Source organism: Tachyglossus aculeatus, chromosome X1 (genome assembly GCF_015852505.1).
Source record: "Tachyglossus aculeatus isolate mTacAcu1 chromosome X1, mTacAcu1.pri, whole genome shotgun sequence".
Classification (NCBI taxonomy): Eukaryota; Metazoa; Chordata; class Mammalia; order Monotremata; family Tachyglossidae; genus Tachyglossus; species Tachyglossus aculeatus.
The window spans coordinates 47,401,865-47,414,346 of record NC_052101.1 but is presented as its reverse complement, the minus strand read 5'-3'; the positions used below and the strand labels follow the sequence as shown (position 1 = coordinate 47,414,346).

Genomic DNA, 12,482 nt, shown 5'->3' with positions numbered 1-12,482 from the left:
ATTGTAAAGGGGCTGGGGCTGGAGAGCACAGAGTGGAGAGAGAGAACTTCACCCAAGCAAAGGGTGGTTGGAAGTGAAGGCAGGTCAATCACATCAGCCAGTCAGATTTATTGAGAGCTTGCTCTGTACAGAGCAGTGCACTTAGCACTTGGGAGAGTATAGTGTATCAGATTGGGTAGACATATTCCCTGTTCACAAGGAGTTTACAGTCCAGAGGGAGCAGAGAAGCCATGGACTCTTGGAGTTCAGCTGGTCTGATCAACAGACCAGACAACAGCCTAGCGCAAGTTCTTAAAAAGCTTTAATCCATCCTGAGAAAAAGGGTTTCAGATGCTTCCCCCACACTCTAAGTCTTGGAAAGATGCTAATGCCTGACTTCCCCTTAGGGGAATGGGTGGGCTTTACTCCCCAAAGCTCCTGGGAGCCCAGACCTGAGGTCTCGGGTTTTTTTTTGTTTTTTTTTTTTTATGGTATTTAGTTTACATAGCATCCCCCTCTAGCTTGCAAGCTGCCCCTCTAGACTCTGAGCTCATTATGGGCAGGGAATGTTGTACTCTCCTAAGTGTGTAGTGCACTGCTCTGCACACAGTAAGCCCTCAATAAATACGATTGATTGATTGATAGAAGACACCTCTCTAGCATCACATATTTATTTAGGCCCATTTTCAGCTTTTGTGTACTGAATATGTCTAGTCAATTGTACATTCAATTATGTATCCTGAATACTCTATTTATAAATATTTTTTATGTCTGCCACCCCATTAGAGTGGAAGCTCCTTGTGGGCAGGGAATGTGCCTTTTGCTTTGTTATACTTTCTCAAATACTCAGTACAGCACATTACACCTAGTGGGAGCTCAATAAATACCATTGCTCCTAGCAATCAGGGTGAGAATAGTGCTTGACACATAGTAAGCATTTAACAAATACCACTATTATTATTACAGGGGGGAGACAGACAAGAACAGCATGGCATAGTGGATAGAACCCAGGCCTGGGAGTCAGAAAGTCAAGGGTTCTAATCCCAGCTCCACCACTCATCTGCTGTGTGACACTAGGCAAGTCACTTCACTTCTCTAGGCCTCAGTCTAGGCCTCATCTGTAAAATGGAGATTGAGACTGTGAGCCCCACACAGGACAATAATGATAATGATGGCATTTACTATGTGCAAAGCACTGTTCTAAGCTGCTGGGGAGATTACAAGGTGATCAGGTTGTCCCACGGGGGGTTCACACTCTTCATCCCCATTTTACAAATGAAGTAACTGAGGCACAGAGAAGTTAAGTGACTTGCCCAAAGTCACACAGCTGACAATTGGCAGAGCCGGGGTTTGAACCCATGACCTCTGACTCCAAAGCCTGTGCTCTTTCCACTGAGCCACACTGCTTCTTGTGGACAAGGGACTGTGTCCAACACGATTTGCTTGTATTCACCCCAGCACTTGGTACAGTGCCTGGCACATATTAAGCACTTAACAATATCATAATTATTATTACTATCATTATTATTATTACTATTATTATTATTATTATTAAAGTTGGTCAGGAATGGAGAAAGTAATAATCTGATCTAGCATCACACGCTGCCCTTGGAGAAGAGATAATTATAATAATAATTTTAGTATTTGTTAAGCACTTGTAAGTCCTGGGTATATCCAAGATAATCAGGTCCCACATAGGCTCACAGCCTAAATAGGAGGGAGAATAGGTATTGAATCCCCATTTGCAGATGAGGGAACTGAGGCCCAGAGAAGTGAAGTGACTTGCCCAAGGTCACAGAGCTGACACACGGAGTCCCAGTCCTCTGAGTCCCAGGCTACACTACTTCTCCATCAATCAGTCAATCAATCAGTGGTATCTATTGAGTGCTTTCTGTGTGCACGGCACTGTATTAAGCACTTGAGAAGTTGGTAGAAGTGGTCCCTGCCTGCACAGAGCTTACAGTCAAAAGATGACAAATGTGGTTGTTAATTTGTTAATAAATGATGGTTCACATGAGAGTGAGGAAACAGCTGCCAGTTTCCTGGAGTTCTGGATTTTGGAGTGGTACCTGTCGCCACCCCCATCCCATCTTTCTTCTCCCCTACTCCCCCCCTCCACCACCACCCCAGCAAGACAAGAATGCTGCATCTGACTCCTTTTGGCATTATTAATCTCTCCCCTATTGCTGCTCTTTGGGTCTGATGGGGTTAAAGCATTGCCTTATGAATAGAAGGAGCCATCTGATGGATTAGCTTCTAAACGTCCTATTCATTTAGAACAGCACACAGCCCAAACAGCCTCGCGCCGGCCAAACGTCGAGATAAAACTCCATTTCATTCATTGACTTTCTTTGCATTCATGGGCTGTAATATAGAATAATTAATCATCACCCTGCAGTCGTCGTAGTGTACAAATCTTGTTGGTATTGCTCGGCTGCCTCCAGCACAAGAACCTGCATGGTTGCTTAACAAATTGACTGCTGGAGATTTGTTTAGAGGACTCATTTTTCATCTTGACTCTTTTTTTCCACGGGATGAAAAGCAGTCCACATAGACTGCATATGCAGGTAGGCAAGGCATATGAAAAGAGGGTCTGGAATCTATCTTACCGCATTTGAATGCAAATGTAATTGAAAGGAAATACGTTTTTTTTTCTTTTTCCCCTCCAGAAGCCATTTGCTACTTTCCCCATTTTCACCAAATGAAGTACCCATACAAGAAACGTCAAATGAAACCCAAGCTATGCCAGGCAAAATCAATTTCCCCCATTATTGGCCTGTGTTACAACATGCCTCATAGTTTATTTTGGCCTTGTTTGGAGCAGCAAGCTGCTAGAAAAGAAACACAAGCATGTTATATCTATATCGGCAAATTCGGTAGAGTCGGCCTTGATTTCTTTAATCCACTACAGTTTTCCAGGAGATGTAGTTCTGCCCAAAGGCTAATGAAGGTTTGTAGGCACGTCCACCAGGAGGCTGTTGGGTGGATCAGGAAGAAAAGTTGAGGGAAGGGAGAGAGAAGAAATTGGTGTCAGCTTAAAGGGATCTCTATTGTAATTTCCACAAGATCGTCCGTAATCCCTCCTTTCTGAATCTGATCTCTGAGTGCAAGTAAAAGCTCACTGTACACAGTTAGGTGGCATGCTTGGCTGGGAGCCACTGGCCAATATTTCTCAATTTAGCTACCCAACTAGCAAGATTCATTTGACCTGGCATGTCCATGCCAGTGCAGAAGAAGAGTTTGTTGAGCCATTTGGGATAGGAATCAGCCCTGGTTGTTAGAAATGATTTCCTCTGACCCTAGAGTATTTCCTCTGACCCCGACTACCTCAGTACGTTGCCATGATGGATGGCTAGCACCCAACATTTTGAGAGGCAGCATGGCCTAGAGAAAAGAACCTGGGTTGGGAGGGAGAAGCCCTGGGTTCTAACCCCAGATCTGCCTCTCATCTGCAGTGTGACAAGTCACTTAGCCATTCTGTGCCTCAGTTTCCTCATGTGTAGAATGGGAATTAGACCCCTGCCCTCCATTCCTTTTAGGCTGTGAATCCAATACAGGAAAGAGACTATATGCCTAATTTGATTAGCTTGTGTCAACCTCAGCACTTAACTAAGTGTTGGACAGAGAGTCAATACTTACTAGGTTCTAACTTCATCAGTAGTGGTAGTAGTAAAAGTAGTAACATTCAAATAATAATAATAATGATAATAACTTTCTGTCTGACCTTGGGAAAGTCATTTAACTCCTCCATGCCTCAGTTCCCTCATCTGCAAAATGGGGATTCAATATCTGTTCTCCCTCTTACTGAACTGTGAACTTCATGTGGGACCAGATGATCTCGTATCTACTCCAGCACTTAGTACACGGCTTGGCACATAGTAAGTGCTTAACAAGTATTATTATTATTATAATTATTATAAACACCATTGAAAAAACTCACAGCCTCTCCCCTGCTGTAGTTTATAGAGAGAATTCCTGAGGAGGAAGATTAAGTGACTAGTAGGAACTGAATCAGGATCATACTTCCTATATTTATTTCTTCATTAGGGGAGAGAAGATAAAGAAATCCAGGCAGTACTAGTTGTGGCTGGCTGGTTTACCAAGGTTGCCTGGCTGGTGTTCGGGATCTGCACTGATTGATTCACTGTTTGTGGTTTTCTGATGCAAGAAATTATCCAAGGGACTAAAATGAAAGAAAAACTTGCTTGAGTCCTCCAAGGTTAGAGGCAGTTTGATTTGGGATTTGGGGTTGGGCTCCGTTGGAGCCTGCAGCCTCGTGTTAAAATTTGGTTCCCCTGGTTCTCCCTGCGTCTCAAATGGCACAGGCTGGAAATGGAAAACAGAGATTCATCTTTCCAGAATAATTTGACAAGATTCAGTCACCTTGTGGATTCCAAGCCATGCTCCTCCCCAGCTCAACGTCTGTCTGTAGCCAGCTTTTGACTCCTTCGTTCTCAACTCCTGTTCAGACTATTACCCTACCCTGGTGCTCCTTCTCCCCAACCCCATCCACTAGGCCTCTCCCCCTCGCCCCACTACTATGCTCACCTCCTATTCTAAGCTTTCAAACAATCTGAATTGTTTCAATCCAGAGAAACACTCCACTCCCCCCGCCAACACACACAAACACGTCCTCCCCCTCCCCCTCCCCCCCGCCCAACCAAGAATATATTTACTCTCAATCTTCAGCATTTCCCTTGCAGGCCTTTGCCAACAGTTGGTATAAACCAGTACTCTCATGGTAACTCATCCAAGATACTTCAACACCTGCAGACTTTCGACCAATTTAGATGACACTGAAGAAACTCTAGAAAAACTAAGCAACTGTTTTGTTTTGTTGTCTGTCTCCCCCTTCTAGACTGTGAGCCCACTGTTGGGTAGGGACAGTCTCTATATGTTGCCGACTTGTACTTACCAAGCGCTTAGTACAGTGCTCTGCACACAATAAGCGTTCAATAAATATGATTGAATGAGTGAATGAATGAATGAATTTCCAGTTTCAGCCCAGCACATTCATCCTATTTCCTGTTTGATATTAGTTCTTTCTGTTGCCCCCAATATCTGTAAATATTTTGTTCATCTATTTCTTTCTTTAGATTGCAAACTCCCTGTGGGCAGGGAATATGTTTTTGCTCCTGTTAATTCTTTTCCAAGGGTTTAGAACAGTGTTTGGGCATTCTTGTCTTGTCTCATGCCGTCGAGTCATTTCCGACCCCTAGCAACACCACAGACACATCTCTGCCAGAATGCCCCGCTCTCCATCTGCAATCGTTCTGCTAGTGGATCCATAGAGTTTTCTTGGTAAAAATACAGAAGAGGTTTACCATTCCTTCCTTCTGCACAGTAAACCTCAGTCTCCTCCCTCGACTCTCTCCCTTGCCTCTGCTGTCCAGAATGGGTGAGTTTGGACTTGTAACAGATTGTCTTCCACTCAGTAGCCACTGACCAAGCTAGGAATGGAATGGATATACCTCTGCTTGACTCGCCCTCTTGTAGCCGAGACTGGTAGAGTATTGAAAACTCTCCAGGTGTGACCCTGAGAGGATTTTGGGCATTCAGTAGATATTAAATAAATACCATTACTACTACTGATTGTCTCACCTGATATTAATGGATAATAAACTCATAAATTGGGCTTTTTACTGTGCCTTTTTGTTAGAACGTTGCTAGGGCTGAAACAATGGCATTTACTAAACACGTTAGGTACTGTTTGGGGCAGGGAATATTTCTGTTTTGTTGTGGAGTTGTACTTTCCCAAGCACTATGTATAGTGCTCTGCACACAGTAAGCACTCAATAAATACTATTGACTGCTTGCTACACAGTATGTGTTCACACCATGGTACTAAGTGCTTGGCAGAGTAAATTAGAGTAATAATAAATAATAATAATGATGGTATTTGTTAAGCGCTTACTATGTGCTTAGCACAGTTCTAAGTGCTGGGGTAGATACAAGGTAATGAGGTTGTCCCACGCAGGGCTCACAGTTTTAATCCCCATTGTACAGATGAGGTAGCTGAGGCACAGAGAAGTTAAGTGGCTTGCCTAAGGTCACATAGCAGCCTAATGGTGGAGCCGGGATTAGAACCCATGTCCTCTGACTCCCAAGCCCATTCTCTTTCCACTAAGCCATGCTGCTTCCCCTGAATAAGTAGACATGGTCCCTTCCATCAAGGAGCTTGCAATCTAACAAGGGAGACAGACAGGAAAAGAAATTACAAGAAGGGGAAGAAACAAAGTATAAGGACATGTACAGAAGTGGAATGGGGGTGGGGTGAACATCAAAAACATAGTGGGTTCTGACTTCCAACACTCCTCTGTCTGGATAGAAGGTGATGCGATGTTGGAAGAAATGAAACAAATAGAAGTGTGCTATCTTCTAATCAATGGTTCCAATCAATCAGTGGTATTTATTGTGTGCTTACTCTGTGCAGAGCATTGCACAAAGTGCTTTGGACAGTACAATACAACAGAGATGGTAGAGACGTTCCCTGCCCACATGGAACTTAACAAAAATGGTAGGAGAGGGAGGAATAGGAGGCAATAGGAGTAGAAATGGAGAAAAAGAGCTCTAAGTTCACCATGTTTAACTGTGAACATGGCAGCATGACCACAGGAAGAAGAGGGAATGGACATGCCTTTTTCAGGAAAGAATTCTATTTTTTGCTTTAGAAACCAGACCAATCCACAAATATAAAGAGACCTTTATATTTTTACATGGAGTTTTCTGGATATTGAGTTCACTGTCACCTTCTCATACAGATGCGTGGTTGTTGTCTTGACAGAGCTGTTCATTGCTTTTACAGGATGGTTTGGTTGTGAATGGGTGTTTAGTAATAATAATTATGGCATATGCTCAGAGCTTAACTTTGTGTTCAGCACTAAGTGCTGGAAGAAATATGAGTAAGTCATGTTAGACACAGTGCCCTGTCCCAAGCGGGGCTCACAGTCTATGTAGGAGGGAGAATAGATTTTGAATTCCCATTTAAGAGTTGAGGAAATAGAGGCACAGAAAAGGTGAATGACTTGCCCAAGATCACACAAAGGCAAGAGTTGGAGCCGGAATTAGAACCCAAGTCCTCACTGCCAGGGCCATGCTCTTTACATTAGTCCATGCTCCTCCTTTAGGAAAAAAAAAGTGGTTTTTTTTTGCAGAGTGAACAATAACCACAGTCCATCTGTCCTTTGGTTTTGTGTCACTTGGGGTAACAGAATATCAAACCTGACAAGGTAACAAATGATCTGCGACAGCACCACTGACAGATTGATGAATCAGGGAGAGGCCCCTGAGTGGGAAGACAGGGCAGAATCAGGGCCTACAGGAATTCCTCTGCTTCGTGGTTTGCACTAATTCCTGGAATCACAGGGGATGCCCCTCTACTAACCTGAAAGTAGCATTCACACAAAGGCATAAAGTATGTAACACACATTATGTAAGTTACACTACATATCATAAAGGCAACATGCAGATCCTTCTGGGAAAATCTGCAGAATACCTCACCTTACTCTAGAACATAATCATCATCATCATCTTCATTATCAATGGTTATTTATTGAGCATTTCCTGTGTGCAAAGAACTGTATTAAGTACTTGGGCACTTACAATAGAATATGTAGCCCGGATCCCTGCTTTCAAGGAGCTTGAAGTCTGGCAGGGGGGTCAGACATTAAAATCAGATACAAATAGGAGAAGCAGTAAGGGTAAGGATCTATGCATAAGTGCTCTGGGGGGATGGGGTAAGTATCTAAATGCTTTGGAAGTACAGACCCAAGTTCAAGAATGGTGCAATAAGGATGGAAAGAAGAGTGGATGAGATACTGGAAGAGTTTACCTGCAGGAAGTATCATTTTAGTAGGGCTTTGAAGATGTGGATAGTAATGACCTGTCCGATATGAAGTGGGGAGGGAATTCCAGGCAAGAGGTAGAACTTTAGAAGGAGGTCAAAGATGAGAGTCATGAAGAGCAAATAGGTGGGTATTAGATGAGTGAAGTGTGTGGGCTGGGTTGTAGTGGCAGAGGTGTGAGGCTAAGTAGCGAAGAGAGAGTTGATTGAATGACTTAAAGCTGATAGTGAGGAGTTTCTCTGCCTGATGCGGAAATGGGTGGGCAACCTAAGGAGTGGGGAGACATGGGCTGAACAATATTTTAGAAAAGTGACACAGACACAGTATGAAGGTAGGGCTGGAGGAGGGAATGGATGGAGGTAGGGAGCACAGCAAAGCATCTGATGCAGCAGTTGAGATGGGAAACGATAAGTGCTTTGGATCAGTGTGTGGTAGCAGTTAGGATCTGGAATAAGTGATGGAGGATGAGATGTGACAGTGAAACCAACAAGCAGTTTGAAGGAGTGAGATGTCAGGAATAATAATAATAGTGATTGTGGTATTTGTTAAATACTTAGTGTATGCCAAGTACCCTACTAACAGCTGGGGTAGATACAAGATAATCATGGTCCATGTGGGGCTCAGAGTCTAAGTGGGAGGATAGGTATTGAATCCCTGTTTTGCAGATGATGGAACTGAAGTCCAGAGAGATTTGCCCAAGTGATACAGCAGGTAAGTGGTGGTGCTGGGATTAAAACCCAGGTCCTCTGACTCCCAGACCATGCCCTTTCCACTAGGCCGGGGATAATGCCGAGATTATAGGCTCATGAGTTAGAGAAGTAACGTGGCATAGGAGTCAGAAAGACATGGTTTCTAATCTCGGCTCCAAGACTTGTCTGCTGTGTGACCTTGGGCAAATCACTTGACTTCTCTGTGCCTCTGTTACCTCGTTGGTAAAATAGGGATTAAGTCTGTGAGCCCTATGTGAAACAAGGACTATGTCCAACCCGATTTGTTTGTATCCACCCCAGAGCTTAGTACAGTGTTTGGCACATCATTATTATTTTTATTATTACAGAGATGATGGTGTTGTCAGAGTATTTGGAAAGTTAGGGGGAGGAGAAGATTTGGTGGTGCATCTGAGATGTTAAGTTTTGGACATATTCAGTTTCAGGTGTTGCTGAGGTAACTAGGTACAGATGTTCCAATGGCAGGAGGGAAATACAAGATGGTAGAAGAGGGAGGTTGGAGCTGGAAAAGTAAATTTGGGAATCAACCACATAGAGATGGTACTTGAAGCTGTGGGAGCAGATGAGCTCCCCAAGAGAGTAGTGGAAGCAAATGTTGAACCAGAACTGAGCCTTGAGGGACACCCCCACCCCCACCCCCACAGTCTGGGGTGGGAGGAGGAGATGACAAAAGAGACTGAGAAGGAGCACCAGGAGGGGAAAGTGTCGGTGAAGCCAAGTTTAGAGAATGTTTTCAGGAAAAGGCAGGTGGGGGTGGGGTGTTCACAGTGTCAAAGGTTGCTTGCTGAGAGGTCTGGTGATACTGGGGTAGGGTTTCATCTGTTGGATTTAGCCAAGAGGAGATCACTGGTGACCCAAGAAAGAGCAGTTCGAGTGGAATGGAGGAAGTGGAAGCTGAAATATAGGGCATTGAGGAAGGAACTGGAGAGGAAATGAAGGCAATGGGAGTAAACAACTCATTCAAGGAATTTGGACAGTAATGGTATATGGGAGATGGAGTGGGAGATGGAAGGGGCCGTGAAGTGGAGGGAAAGTGTTTTTTTAGGGTAGATCTGTGGGCAGTTTTGAAATCATAGGGGAAGGAGCTACTGGACAGTGAGCAGTTGCTGCCAGTCAAGGAGAACAGAAGGTGTGTGTGTGTTAGGGGGGTGAGGGGTGAGTATAAAGGGATGGTCAGAAGCACAGGTGGAGAGGGTAGGGTTTGAAAGGAGACAGGAGATCTCTGGAGTGATGGCCAGAAAGGAAGAATGCGTTGATGGAGGTGGGCAGGAGAAGCAATATTGCCTAGTGGAAAGAGCACAGGCCTGGGAGTCAAAGGATTTGAGTTCTAATCTTGGCTCCTCCACTTGTTGGCTGTGTGACCTTGGACAAGTCACTTCTCTTTTCTGTGCCTCAGTTACCTGATCTATAAAATGGGGATTAAGACTGTGAGCCCTACGTGGGTCGGGGATTGTGTCCAGCCAATTATGTTGTATCTACTCTAGCGCTTAGTACAATTCTTGGCACAGAGTAAGCACTTAACAAATACCACAATTATTATTACTAAGACTGTGAGCCCCATATGGGGCATGGACTGTGTCCAACTGAATTATCTGGTATCTCTCCCAGCGTTTATTACAGTGTCTGGTACATAGTAAGTTCTGACCAAATACCATTGAGGTGGAAAAATAAGGAGAAAGGGAGGTGTGGGAGAGATTTTGGAGGGTTTACATTGGATGGTTTCAATTTTGTTGTTGAAATAGAAAGCAAAGTTGCCAGGGGTGAGAGATAGGGGATGCTGGCGGCCTGGGGCTTTACGGTGGGAGAAACATGGCCTAGGGAAGCAGCATGGCCTAGTGGATAGAGCACAGATCTGGGTGTCAGAAGGTCATGGGTTCTAATACTAGCTTCACCATTTATGTGCTGTGTGACCTTGGGCAAGTCACTTCACTACTCTTCGCTTCAGTTACCTCATTTGTAAAATGGGGATTACGATTGTCAGACGCATCTGGGACAAGGACTGTGTCCAACCTGATTAATTTGTAATAATAATAATAATAATAATAATGATGGCATTTATTAAGTGCTTACTATGTGCAAAGCACTGTTCTAAGCACTGGGGAGGTTACAAGGTGATCACGTTGTCCCATGGGGAGCTCACAGTCTTAATCCCCATTTTACAGATGAGGGAACTGAGGCACAGGGAAGTTAAGTGACCTGCCCAAAATCACACAGCTGACAATTGGCGGAGCTGGAATTCAAACCCATGACCTCTGACTCCAAAGCCCATGCTCTTTCCACTGAGCCATGCTGCTTCTCTTGCTGCATGCTTCTCTTGCTTCTTTTGCTTAGAACAGTGTTTGACACATAGTAAGCATTTAACAAATACCATCTTAGATAGTCAGGAATAGTTGGTGCAGGTCTCCCATTATGAATGACGGGAAAGCTTTAGTTCGGGCACAAAGTCTTCCACCTCGCAGGCCTGGCTGATGGAGTTGATTATGTGGTTAGTGGCTTGCGCAGCTCCTGTCTCCCATGCTCGAATGTAACCCAGATGATCATGACTCCAAGGTCCACTGCTCTCAGGAGAACCCCCCTCCACCTTCCAGCTTCCGGGGAGCCCTGTGGCTGCCGCCAAATGCCCCCCTCCTGGCCTCTCTTCTCCTGCCCTCTTCTCTTCCCTGTTATAACAATGGAAGCCACTATTGCAGACTGAAGGAAGCCTTGGTGGTGACAGAGAGATCTGTCCTCTTCAGAAACAAACCTCCTGGACCCCAGACCCACATCACTGATTCCAGCCCTGCTGAATACAAAGGGGTGTGCCACTCTTCCACACACAGTTGTGAAAATGGCAACTGCTCAATGCAGTCTACGAGGCAAATGTATGTGTTTCTTAGGATTTTTTCCCTACAATCAGTCATGTGGCTAAAGTATGTTTCCATCAAGTTAACCTTCAGCCTCTCCCACTGACAGCCCTGGATTTTCAGCTAACACTTCAGCCTGGAAACATTGAGAAACAGCATTAAGGAGTGACAGATGTAATAATTACTCTATTCAGTACAGTGAGAGCAGGTAATTAAAAAGGCCTGCCCTTGCCAAGAGGCCTGAAGAACTGGAACAGATTCCTTGGAACAACGTTAGACTCAGATTCAGCCTAACCACTCGTATTCATCAGATCTGTTTCAGACAGGCAGATTTCATAATCCCTGTACTCAGTAAATGCAAAGTTATTAAGAAGTCTTATCAAGCCTGTGGAGGCCTGTCAAAAAGGATTCATCGACAGGAAGCAGGAGGATAGGCTATATTTTAATATACTCAGTCATAATATGAATCCTAGTTAAGCTTGCAGAATGAAGATGCTCCAAGCTAATAGAAATCTGAGAAAACAAGGTTTTGCAGCTGAAGTGGAAAGAGTTTTTTTGTTAACTAAGAGGCAGATCCATTTTATACACATTAGCATTTACTGTGCTCTGGGCTCTTAATGAATGGAGTTATTGGTTTGAAAGAACTGTAAGTTTCTAGAGGGGAGGGACTATGTCTTCTGCTTCTGGTTTACTCTAGTAAATGCTTAGTCCACTGTCTTGTACACAATAGGTGCTCAGTAAATACATTGCTAATAGTGGAGAAGTGGTAGTTTGCAACACAGGCAAGATGGATATGGCCATTCCAAAAATGAACCAGATTCTGGTTTCCAGGAAATTTGAAAAGTGTGCCACACATGTGCCAGCCTACTTGTTTGTTGCACTCTGTGCCCCAGTGGAAACCTGGCTGGCAGGGATAATAATAATAATAATAGTAATGGTATTTGTTAGGTTCTTACTACATGTCAAGCACTGTCCTAAGCGCTGGGATAGATACAGGCTAATCAGGTTGGACACAGTCCCTTTCCCACATGGGGCTCACAGTCTTATTCCTCATTTAACAGATGGGGTAACTGAGGCACAGAGAAATT

The 12,482-nt window shown here is 44.2% G+C and overlaps 1 protein-coding gene and 1 non-coding gene across 3 annotated transcripts in view; one reads left to right on the top strand and one right to left on the bottom strand.

Annotated features, from left to right (window-relative positions):
* FSTL4 (follistatin like 4) overlaps nucleotides 1-12,482 on the top strand; it is a 685,476-nt gene that overhangs the window by 479,431 nt on the left and 193,563 nt on the right. The gene's annotated exons all lie outside the window — the stretch shown is intronic.
* LOC119920353 lies at nucleotides 5,388-5,525 on the bottom strand. Its single transcript, XR_005448106.1, has one exon. It is a non-coding gene; the product is annotated as a small nucleolar RNA SNORA7 (small nucleolar RNA).